The following is a 12,629-nucleotide window of genomic DNA, read 5'->3' as shown; positions in this document are numbered from 1 at the left end:
TCACCTGGCATATTTCACTTGTCACTTACTTTTATTAGCTATGCCATGCAAGGAAAAGTATTACAGACCTGAACCCAGTGCTCAAAGAATTACACAAACAACTTTCTTCCAGCCTGTGTCCTCTGTAAATACAATTATTGTTGCTCTTTGGCTGATCTGTGTCCTGCTGTATTTTTCCTGTATTAATTGTATGGCCTTAAAATAACTCATAACTTCCCATACGGTGCCATACTGAACAATTAGGTGAAGTCTGGATGAATGTGGTTTCCTGCAATTCACCAACTAGAAATCAAATGGCTTTTGGCAAGAAAGTTGCCGAGTTTGTTCGGTATGCTCTATCTACGGTCAGCATGCTGCTTTATTCCATTTCTATCTTGAAACTTTATCCCTCAAAATCTGTGTAAGTCTTGTACACTACTGCAATCAACTAACAGAGCTGCAGAGGTCAATTCCCATTTCCCTTCAGGACTGTTAGACCTTTTTCTACTCTTCTACCACATGGTATCTTCAACTGACTTGATCAATGTATTAAAATTCTTATTACAGACCTTATGACTTTTGATTCAAGGTGTGGGGTTTGGGGTTTTTTGTTTGTGGTGGGGTTTTTTTAATTTTTATTTTTTGGTACATTCCCTCCTGCTTCCACCTGACATGTACCCTTGCCTTACTTGTGCCTCAATGGTTGTATGTTATTACCCTTATTAAAACTGCAATAAAATACCAGTTTCAGGTCAGAATTTTTGTCTTAACCATATCCCCACTGTGTAAAGGTTCAGCTTTTCTGGGATCTGTTGGAGAAGCACAAAGCACTGCTGAGTAGATCCATTACCGTGTGTAAAGGGGCAGGCTCAGCTTGCAGTCAGCAGAGCCGGGGCTATGGAGAACTCGGCCTCACCTCCCAGAAGGGTCTTCCCCATATGAGACATGATTAGGGCAGCTTTTTGCTAACTGTGTAAGGAGGGCACTGCACAGGATGGTTTGATATACCAGATTTCAAGAGCTCTAGAATTATTATTAAAGTGTGGGGAGGGAAAGAGGGACTTAACTGCAGCTGGCATTTTCCCTGGCTGCAGGCACCCTTAAATTGATGCAAGTTGTGGTTGTTTGTTTTCAATGTAGCTGCCTTGAGAGACCTTCTGGCCGTTATTCATCTGGCAGGCCCATGTAAACTAAAAGATTTTTTTCTTTATTCTCCATACCTAAATTTCAAAGGCAATGAATCATCCTGTAGTTAATGCCTTGTTTTTGGAGTCACTGGAGAGGTGAGACTCATCTGGCCAAATATAGTCATCCGGGTTTTAGGTCAGATCAACTCCAGCTGTCAAGCTATTGAAATATACTTACTTTGTAGGAAGAAATAAATCTATGATTTAAACTATTCATGCTTGACATGGAGAGAAATCTGTCGCGGGAACAAAATGTTAAAAGATGATGTGGATTCTCTATTGTCTGAGGTTTTCAAATTAAGACTGGCTGTCTTGCAAAAAGGTCTCTCAGTTAAACTGCAAGCTGTACCCTTAAGAGGAGGTCCCGCTGGAGGAAATTCCCAAACTCCATATTACAGAAGGTCAAGTTGACAGGGATTGTCCCTTCTGACTTTAAAACCTATGAAATTTATAAGGCAGGCTGAAAGTGCCCAAGTATTCAGTTTCTCTTGGTTCTCAGCTGGTCTAAGCTCTTTGCTGCAGGTGCTGTAACATGGTGGCACATCAGCTGTGACCCAGAGAAACCGGCTTTTGGTTCCCTGTTCCCCTGGTGCCTTGAGACACATGCCTCAGCAGACTCTTCCAGCTCTGTTTGCTTTGTCCATCCGTGAAGTGCCAGCAGCAGTGCTGATCTCTTCCAGACCCTGCTCTGCTTCGCCTCCTGGGAGCAAAGTGACATCGTAAATCAAAGGGCTGATGCTGCTGGGCACAGTGGTGCGGATGGGAGAATAGTACAGCCTCCCTTTGTGAAGCTCTTCTATCCCAAAGTGAGTTTCAGCTCTCTGTCTGCCAGTGGTGGGTGCTGGGGTTGCAGGAGCAGGTCGGCACTTGGCTGGCCACCTCCAAGTGAGAAGGACAGGTTCCTTGCCTGCCCTCTGAGAAAGAGGGTGAAGGACTAGGCTCTGTTGAGGGACAACATTGGCAAAGACCAGGCCATGGAGGTGGTTGTATTCCTTGCTGCCTCCTTTAAGTCCTTGGTAGTTCTGCATGCTCAGGTCGTGTTTGAACTCCCAGGTCTCCTGTGCAGCCAAGGATTTTGCCCTCATCCTATATCTCAAGGTGGAAAGAAGTCCTAGCCCACTGCCCAATTCCAGCATGCCCACAGTCCCAGTGTCTCCAGGGCCTCCGAGTTTGTGGGTATTCAACTCTTTAGGGGCCTCTGTAGCCTTGTAGGAGCCTTGGACACGTGTTTTGGACTTGATGATCTTAAAGGTCTTTTCCAACCGAATTGATTCTATGATTCTAATTAAACCACCTTGTTTATTATTTACTGTGTAAAGAATAATAAAAATCCTTCCCGGCACCACCAACTCCTTGTTGAGTGGGAGGTTCCTCTTCACTCTTCCCCGTTCAAGCTCCAGTTCAGGAATAGGGTCCCTCATGAGGGTTTCTCTGGGTGCAGAATGTGCACGTGAGGAGGGCATCAAAGAACTCCAGGCAAATGTATCTGCAGCCCAGCTGCTGTCATGTGGCTTGTCACCACTGCAAAAGCTTAATTTGGCTGGAGAATTGAGCACAACCATCTCACTCCAGGGGGCTGGAGAAAGATTATACAGCCAAATGAGCTTATCAGATTGAAAATATTTTCATAGCTAGCCGTATAATAATAACAAAAAAGGCACAGTGGAAAAGGAAAGGTCAATAGCATAAAGGTGTGAAAGCCACATAGAGAAAGACTCAATCATTTTAAAGGGCAACATTTTTATTCACAGAGCAACTGAAATATTCTGCCAGCAAAGTTTTGCGGTGTGGCTTGTATTTATCATTATCAAATTAGAGTGTGGAGGTGGATTCAAACTTTAGTCAAGAACGATTTCAAGATATTCTTTTATTTGCAAAACTGGGGTGACTATTTAATGTTTTCCTCCAGCCCTCTAACAGCAGTCTAAAGAAGGAATGAAAATTGGAGTTTCCTTGTTAAACTGTGTAACAAGCTTAGGGCTAAAAATGTTGGTTTTGATCTGTTGTTCCTAAAATTTCTAAAGAATTTAAAAAAATCAGCATCCCATCTCCATAAACCCTTCTTGAGATCAAATTGTTTTGGTTGCTGAAAGCAGCACGTCTCCACTAGCATCAAAGCCCTCCCCCTGCAAGTGAAACAGCACAGACTGCATGAACGGCTCAACGTCTGCATTCACATTTGGATAGGTCTGTGCAGATATGCTACCAAAACACATCCAAGCCAAGAGCTGCTGCACCACTGAAGGAAACCCTTTATCCGGTATTTGCCATAGTTTCAGGCAGCCCTGCAGTACCTGTATCCCTTGGGTTTGGGGTTTTTTGTTTGTTTGGTTGGTTTTTTACATTCTTTTTTACAAATGGTAGGTGTACAGAGGTGTCTGGTATTTTGGTGTCTGGAAGTAAAACCAGCTGCACAGAGCATGTAGTGAACGAGATATACAGACACCCAAGAAACTTTATGACATGGAATTATACAGGTTATGAAATCCAACATAAACAACACTTACTAAAAAGTTATATCAACATGAATGGGAAGACAGAGCCAATTTTGGATCCTTTCCCTTACTGGGAAAGGTACGCAGTGGTATGTCAGCAATACCTGTGGGGAGGCAAGTGGAAAATAACACCAAACAGACTTCTGCACCTGTGGAGCCCGTGGGACTGTGGCCCTATCCCTTTAGAAGTGCTTGCAAATCCCACTGAGTAGGTATCTGTACTTGCACAAAGTATCTTGGTAAACCTGGGTGGAAGTGGTGTGGGAATTTAAGTTGTGGGGTTTCTTCTAATCCCCCCATCACTCGTTGGTCACACTGGGAACTTCAGGTGCCTTCTTAAAACAGTACTTCTTGCAGGGGACCGTGTCTTGAAGACCAGCCTCCCCCTCATCCCCACTCCTACATGGGAGAAGGTGGCTGCCCTTCAGCTGCTGCAGTTTCTCTCCTCTCATGCTCAGCTTTCCCCCTTGGTGCGTGAGCTCTCTGTGCTTGCTGGCTGCAGCTCTGGCTTGCTAACCTCCCCATCACTGTCTGTGGGTTTAGAGGATGCAGCCAGGACATAAAATCTCCCCCCAGCTCCTGCAGCCCTGTGCAGTTGCAGTGGGCCACCGCGCCCACGTCCTGGTGCTGTGGTGGAAAAGCCTAGGAGGTAGGACAAGTGTGGTGTGGTTTCTCCTTTGGTTGTACTTTCTCCACGATGGGTAAACTGCATGACAGGGCCTTTCTTAGCTGGAGGTTGTGTCAAGAACATGGAAGTTAGTAACCACCCATGAATACATTTGCCCTGAGGTCTTTTTTTTTATCCATTCTGGCTTTTTGCCCTGGGGACATCCTGTGGCAATGAGCATTAGTATTTTATAGGGGTCCACTACCTGAATTGCTCCTCTCTGCCCTACCAGCACTCTCCTCCATGCTCTCCCTGGGGACCCGGTCCCTTCCCAAGCTGGGACACTGCCAAACGCCCTGGGAGAGTGTCAGGGCAGGGCGATGGAGACTTCATCCTCTACAGCAACAAGTTCTACTCCCTTATCTACCGTCTTACAGGCTGAGCGACATTTATAGTTGAAGAAGGAAAATCTTCCCTAAGAGCCCTGTTGGGGGACCGACTGACTGAGCTCTTGCCCCACCAGCTGCAGTACATCTCCCCTTTGCCCAAAGAGGTGACAGGCAGTGGCAGAGGCCATAAAAAATAGTCTTGCAGCCTTCACATTGAACTGCTCCAGAAGACAAAGTTTAGTTAAGCATGAGTTAGTTGTTCTTCCATCTGTGTCTATCTGCCAGCTGATCTGAGGACAAATGGCTATTAACAAAGCATTTCCCCAGCAGAACCTGTCCAGCTGGGGCTGAGAATCTGACAAAGGTAAATGAAAGGGAAATAAACAAATGGGAAGAGGACAACAAGGAGAACGAGCTCTCAGGCTAAAGATTGCCAACTAGGATACATCTCTGAAAATATAACAACAAATGTGCTGCCTGAGATGGTGGTTGCAGGATCACAAATTACCTTAGCTCCTTGCACGGAATTTGCGCGGTTCCCATCTACCCCATTGTCTACTCCCCCCGCCTCTCCAGGATATCTGCTTGCTTTCTACCAGTTTCTGCTGCTGGCCTGGAACCAGCTGAAACGTCTTCCTTGGGATCTGGGAAACTGTCTATAGAATCATAGAATATCTCAAGCTGGAAGGGACCCACAAGTATCATATAAAATGCCCCTCGCTCCCCTGCGCTTTGATTGTCTCAAATGAAAGTGTCTTTGACTTCTTTTGCTTGCTTGCATAAAATCTTTTCATTAACGTACTGAGACACAGTTCATCTGCATTTAGTCGACAAGTCCAGCCCAGGTCACCGGGCTCACAGGACCTGCGTGGCTAAGTGACGCCAGACTTTGTAGCTGGTGGCACACGAGGGAACAGGCACCCTTTGAATGCAGCTAACCATCCTGACCCAAGGCTAGAGGAGGAGCGTTCTTGCCTGGAGTCTAGGGTGGGACCTTCCTCCTGCCTCCAGGACAGATAAGGATGCCTTACCCTCCACTGCTGCTTGCCCAGCAGTCAGTGCCATGGGTGCCCACAAGCAGTTACTTGGGTATTGTGGGGTGACTTGGTGCCCCTCTTGTGTTACTCTGGTGGCAGCTGAAAAGCTGCAATCCAGATATAAGACGTGAGACCCAAGTATAAGCCATGAGACATAAGAACTGCCAGCGTGCTCCCACCTAACCACCTCCAGGAGGGAAAATGTGTTTCTGAGTCCTGTGACCTTCATCGTATGTAGTGTGGCTGTAATGTGCAAGAATGCGTTGGGGTAGAGAGATAGCTGGGGGACTGGTCAGGTCTTGTTATCCTAAAAACCCTTTTGCTCCAGGAAAAACACTGAGTGTAGAGTAGGTATATATCTGTTGGCAGGATTTACCCTCTTCTAATTTGGGACGTTCAACATTTAGCCACTTCTCAGTGCCTGGAACACCACTAACTCTTTAAATTCTTCACTCTGTCCCTGGTGGAAATGCAAGATAACAGAGTCTCCTCTATCTCTGAGCAACAGGGACACAAAGTGATGTGTTGCCAAACATCACCCCTGTCTGCTGCCTCTTAGTCCAGATGCTCCAAGCGCTGAGAAGATGTTAGCCACTGTAGCCCAGCCCTGTGCCTACCCAGATGAATAGCTCATCACACACCACAGTGATGAATGTTCCTGATACTGGGACGATGTTTGTCCCTCCAGACACAAGATGAAGACGATGGTGTTTTCAGCCTCCAGACATGACAGGTGAAACACTGAGAAGACCTCTGTGCTGCCTCCAGGGACTAGAGTGCAGACGGATGAGTGTGCAAGAGTGTTGGAAGACCCAGCACAGGGGAGAAGTGCCCTGCAGCCCATGAAACAAGTGTAGTGGAAGAGGGGCAAATAGCAGCTGAGAGAAGTCTGGGAGCCCATGACTCTGCTCAGGCTGGCAAGTGACAGCATGAACTTTCACTGAGTCCATCTGCAAAGGAGAACTGAATTGCTTCATTGACTGTGCTGACTACGGGCTTAATTTAGTTGCCTAAGTGTAGGGGTCTAGAGCCATTTGAGATGCCCTGGGGAGCCCTGCCTGGCTCTAGCTGCCACTCCAGAAGGGCTGAGATCTTCTGCAGGCCCTGTGTCATAGCACCAAACCCCATGTAGATACCTTTGAGCGTCCTATGTATGTGCAACTGGGTCAAGCCCTGGAGATCCCTGAACTGGAGCTGAATTCCTCCCCAGGAAACTATGGCCTGGGCAGAGGCAGAAACTCGACAAATCTCCATATTTCTATTATTTCCTTTGTGGTAGGATGCCCGTTTCCATAGAGGCTTAAGAATGGCACAGGGAACAGATGAAAGGTCTGCCTGCCCCTGCCCCACATCTCCAACAACAGCCACTTACACCTCCCTACCCTCTTTAGGAATGCTGCAACAAGGAGCAATAAAACCCACACAGATGAGGTGGCTTTTGAGCTCCAAAATACTCTTTTTAGTTTGGTTTGAGTTGTGACAGAGTTGGTTGAAACCAGCTGTCTTGAGGAGCTGGAGTAGCACTGCATTTACATATTAACTGAAAGGAGTTCATTGGTTTATACTGGGAGGGGCAACCTCATTTACTGTCCCAAGGAGAAACACTGATGTTGTCTCATAATTAACACTTCTCTTTCTCTAATATTCTCACTGGGAGACAACTTCCCTGCCAGGCAGGCTTGGCTTGTCCCAGGTAGATCTTCAACTGTTCTAAGTTGTACTTGAGAGGACAGCAACACCTTTCTGGACAGCCTTGCAGGGAAGCCCCAGATGCTCAGGTTTCTGGCTCCCATCACTGGGAAATGGCCCCAGGTGGACATTCCCTGCCAAAGGCAGCAGCTAAGGCTCAGCCTGGGCTGTCAGAGCTAAAAGGGACGTAGTCCGAGTCAAAGAGGAAGGCTGTTTTCCCTGTCCTATCTGAACCGAGCACACACAGGCGTCAGTCACACAAGCATGTCATTTCACATGCCATGCTCTTATTATGACTGTGCCCTGTCCCTGGCCAGGAGCCTCAAACCCAGAGCACGGGTAACTAACTCGAATGGCTAATATCTAGGTAACACTCACCTCTCAGATATGAGTCATTGGGACAGCTTGTAATAGTTGAATTTTGTGTCTTGGCTGGCGTCAGCTCAGTCCCTGAAACAATTACATTTTCACTTAAACCTCCTGGGCTCACTCACAACCTCTGAACTCCACCCAGCACAGAAGGGCAGTTTCTGTTGCCCTTTAACATTGCTTTCCCTTTCTTACTGCATTGCTTTAGGTAAGCTCCAGCCAAATTATTGTGTGTCTGAGTCCTTTCCTCTCATTTGCCTTGTGCTCACTCAGGAAACGTTTACTGCTATATTGGCCCTTCAGGAGGAAAGAAACCGATGGGAGAGGAGAAGCCATGCTGACAAACCTCCCCTGAGCCAGGGGAACAGAAGCGCTAGCACCTGGTGCACAGGAGAGTCACAGCCCAGTAAATCCCAGTTCAGCTGCTGCCTGACCTCTAGAAGCAGCAGTGCTGCTCTAGCACATCTGGAGGATCCCTGGCCAGAAGAACGTGGCTTTTGTATCAGCCCTGCTGGGATTCATAAGCTAAGTGGTCCTGTGAAGGGCTGTGGGATCCCTAATTGCCCCAGGTGCAAGGCTCTTGCCTGGGTGATGTGGTCTTCCACCTCCCCTCCTTTTGAGGCTGGGCTTACTGGGAGGTGAGTCCATAGGACAGAAAGCAGCAAAGCAAGGGAGAGCCTGGCCCTGAAGGGGCGAGGGCAGCAACAACTCTGCTTGATTTTAGTTCAGTGACTTTAAGGCTTTGAATCCCACTCTCAGTGGGAGTGGCTGGATTTAAACAAATAAAAACCAGGGCTCTTGCCTCTATCCTGAACTGTAGAACCAGGGGAAAAAGTTATGTTTTGTACCTATAACCAAGGGGAGAATAATGCAGGATGGAAAATCTCAGGGACCGCCCTTGGTAGCAGGCGATGGGAGTTGGCTTTGGGAGGGGTGGCTCTCCCTGTTTGTGCTATAGGGCACTTGTGTCTCTCCTGCAGCGTGCATGCCAGGTGCCTGGAAGTGAGGAGCAGCGACGCAGAGCTTTCCCACGCCTGAGACCCTTTGCTGGTCTGAGCACAAGCCCTTGTGCGCCTTTAAAGTAGAGAGAGCAGCACCACCCTGCCCCTGGGCGGGCGGGGAGAAGGTGTACGCTGAAGATAGTGTCGTGTGCTGATGGAGACAGCCTGTACACAACATTTGCTATTCAATCATTTTGGTTAAGTGGCTCAGTATTTTCCCTTCCCATGACCTCTTCTCCACTCAGCCCTTTTATGCACCTCTTCCGCATTTCGGCGTCTCTGAGATTAATTTGTCTTCCAGGTTTTGTTCTGCTCCTCTCTTTCATTAAGGCACTCTTCCTCTTCCTCCTCTTCAGTGTTTTTCCCTGTCATCTCCTCCCCCCTCAGTCCTAGCAGAGCCCCCCCAGCCCCATTTATACTTGTGGGTCATGGAGGCAGGGGGGAGGACCAGCCCCGATGAAGCAAGCTGGGAATTTGTGGGCACGGGGAATGTGGGAGGTCTTGCTCCAGGCTAGTGGCCAGCCACGTTTCTCTGAGGAGCTCTCATAAAATACTCCCAGCGTTTTATCAAAGAGGTGATGCTGTCACGGGTTTGTTTATTATTTCCCTTCAGGGCTTGGTCTCTTCACGGCTTCTTCCTTTCATTTTTGAGGAGGAAATGTTTGCAGCTTTCTCAGCCCCTGGGAGGAAAGTAAGCTACAAAGGGAGCAGGGGTATTGAAAGCCTTTTCCTGAGCCAAGGTAACGCAGCTTTATGGTCACCTATGCCCTAAACATGTGGGAACCAAGCTCAGCTCTCAAGGACGCTAAGCTGGGTGCTGGTCACTGGAGGAAAGAGCCATGGCAGGGGATCACGGACACAACCTGTGTGCTGTCCCACAGACACTTTGGGCTTTGCTCCTCTACCTGTTCCTCTCCTTCCATCTCTCTCCATGGTCTCTGACCTTGACCAGGCTTCTCCTCCCACTGTGCCCAAACCTTTCTCTCTGAGGGGGTCCTTCACTGTCTCCTCATCTCCCACCCAGTGCAACTCATTCCAGCCATTTCAGCTGAGCTTTGACTGAACCTGTCCAAATCCTTCTCTCCTCCTTCCTCTTCCTCTCCCGTTGAAGCCTGAGTCAATGGGGATTTCACCAGGCAGGGGAGCACGAGGGAATTCTTCGTGGTGGAGGCAGATGAAGGAACAGAGGCAGGTGAATTCCTGTCCCCCGATGCCTGCCTGTCCCTGTCTGTGCTCCACACATGTACCATGCCATGGCCTTGCCTGGGGCACCGCGTGAGCCTGGGACTAGACCTCCTTCACACGATCCCTTCGGGCTGTTGCTTCTCCACTCTTGGTGTGCAGCTCGGTCACTTTGCACCCTCCCGGTGTTTTGGAAGGAGCTTCTGCTCTTGTGCTAGTATCTTTATTTCCTAATATGTTTCCCACATTCCCTCAGCCCCCAGACCACTTTCTAACTCATTTGTTCCTGCTGAAGACCTGTCTCCCTGTCACCATGTCTGGAAGTATTGCGTGTGTATAAGCACAGCAACAGACTCCCAGGGTCCTTCGGGAGGACTTGCAGGTTGGAAACCCTCTGTTATTTTCCCCTGTATCATCTCCTTTTCCTTCCTTACCCTCTTTCCCTTGTGCATGTTTGGGAGCTTCATGAAGCACTGAGAAACTCCACTTCAAAGCCAGGAGAAAGCATGAACAAGGAAATTAATGAAAAGAGGGGGGGGGGGGATCTTCTTTCACGATGTATGCCCTTGCTAGTAACTTTGGTCTCCTATTTTTTTCCCTTCTTGCATCACAGATGTCCCATGCCAAAGGAGGCAGAGAGGTGTCTCTGGGGGAAGGTTTGGGTTGCAGATGAGCTCTTGGCTATACCTTGCAGTATCAGCTGTAGACCAGGTAGATAAACAGACAATTCTCAGTAAGTTTTTCCTATGAGGTTTTGTTTAGCTTCTTCAAAGGAGACCCAGGTAAAATCTTCTAGAGCGATCTGCGTGCAAACAAGCTATCAGCTTCAAAACAAGCTTCATCTCTGCCTTGGATCCGGAGCTCACATGGTACTCTTCATCTCATGTTTTTACTGTATGAGCACTCCGCAGGCAGGGAAATCTACCCACACAAGAAGTGATCTCTCCTGCAGGGGATAATTTTACTCTTGGAGACATACAATGAGGAGATGATTATCCGCTTCTGTCTGGTTTCCCCAGGAGACCAGGACCGTGTGATCATGCAGTCTGGCTGTGCGAGAGGGTAAGTGTGTGTGTCTGTCTGTTCCCCTGACACCTTTGAACTACTTGGCCCATTGCAGGCAAACATGGAACAGTGGCAGACACAACAGGAGTGATGAATTCCTACAAATTTCATAAAAGTATCTGGCTGGATAGAAGATTGAGATGGTGCTATTGACCCCATGGAGGGGGATATTAGTAAGCATGACTTTTATAGGATGACAGAGACTCCATATGCATGCAAGTCGTCAGAAAACAGACCTCTACTGTGCACAGAAAGGCTCATTTTCAGTCAGGGACACCGGATCTCCTGAAGTTATGGAGAACTGGCAAGACCAAGTAATCACATCATGCTTGTATAAGTCCCCTAGGATGGTATTGGGAAGCAGTCACCTGTGATAACAGGATCCTACAGTTATGAAAGATAGATGTATATAGAGATACACATATATAATTTTTTGAAACAACCTTGGTTTTCAAAGCTTGTCCTGTTTAAAATGGAATTGATGAAAATTGATGAAAAGATGACTGGGCTTTTCAGAGAGGAAAGCCTATTTTGGCTAAGCAGGCTGTTCTTGCACAGGGCTCCCATCTGGTTAGACATGTCTGGTTAGACACACTCCTCTCCATGTTCGGCTGCTGACTGCTGCAGCTCAGTTCTTGCTTATTTTCCCCTATGTGCAAATACACCTATTAAAAAAAAAAAAAAAAAAGAAAAAAGAAAAAAGGGGGGATAGTAAAGGGAAAAAAAAAGAAAGAAAATTTAATGATGGCAGCTTCTCAGCAGCTCTGCACATTAAAACTGCTGGCTGACTTCTATTCATTTTATTAGTTAAGGACTTTATTTAACTTTTAGCCACAAAAGCAAGGACCTATGCTGACTAGCCCGCCCCTCTGCTCTGCACCAAACCCTTCCAGTCCCCAGAGCCTTCTGGCTGTTTCGGGGTGTCATTTTCCCCCTTGGGCAAACCAGGCCCAAACACCAAACCTTGACTCACTGCTGTGAGTCTCACTCAGAAAATGTCTGTGATTCTGTGCTGTTACTCATTTCTGGGAAGGAGAAGACAATTACATTCGTCTCTCTGGTTTCGAAGGAAAATGTGTGCTGTTCCAGGGAGTAGTGTTGGCTCGTGGAAGATGCTGGTGTAAGATGAAGGCACAGCATTGCACCCACATGCCCACCACCCAGTGCTGTTAGATGCACGAGCCTGTATCTTTGGTACTTGGTGACTATGGAGCAGACTCCTTATCTTGTGTGTTCGTCAGTCATCTTTGTAATTTTCTCTCTCGTGAGGAAATAAAAATGAGCAATGAGGACAAGGATCAAAGCTTCAAGGTCCCGGAGGAACTGTGGGTGAATCACATGGATCCTCTCCAGATATGAGGCAAACACAATCATGTCATCAGGGTGTTGCAGAGATCATGCTGGGAAGGGGCCAGCTCTCTGGGGAGGCTGAAGTGAAATGAAGCCCCAGCATGGGGAAGGAAAGTGATTTTCTTGCTGCTGCTTCCTCATCCAAGCCCTGCTGTGATGCTCGCCTGAGGGACTTGGAGCTGTGGAGTTGATGGGTCACCCTCCTGGGCTTGTTGTCCAAGGTGTTCGAGTGCAGCTGCAGTAACACAAACCTTTACTTTAGATAGTATTTATGCTAAC

This window comes from Mycteria americana, chromosome Z, assembly GCF_035582795.1.
Source record: "Mycteria americana isolate JAX WOST 10 ecotype Jacksonville Zoo and Gardens chromosome Z, USCA_MyAme_1.0, whole genome shotgun sequence".
Classification (NCBI taxonomy): Eukaryota; Metazoa; Chordata; class Aves; order Ciconiiformes; family Ciconiidae; genus Mycteria; species Mycteria americana.
The sequence above is the reverse complement of the archived record's forward strand: the minus strand, read 5'-3'. Positions refer to the sequence as shown.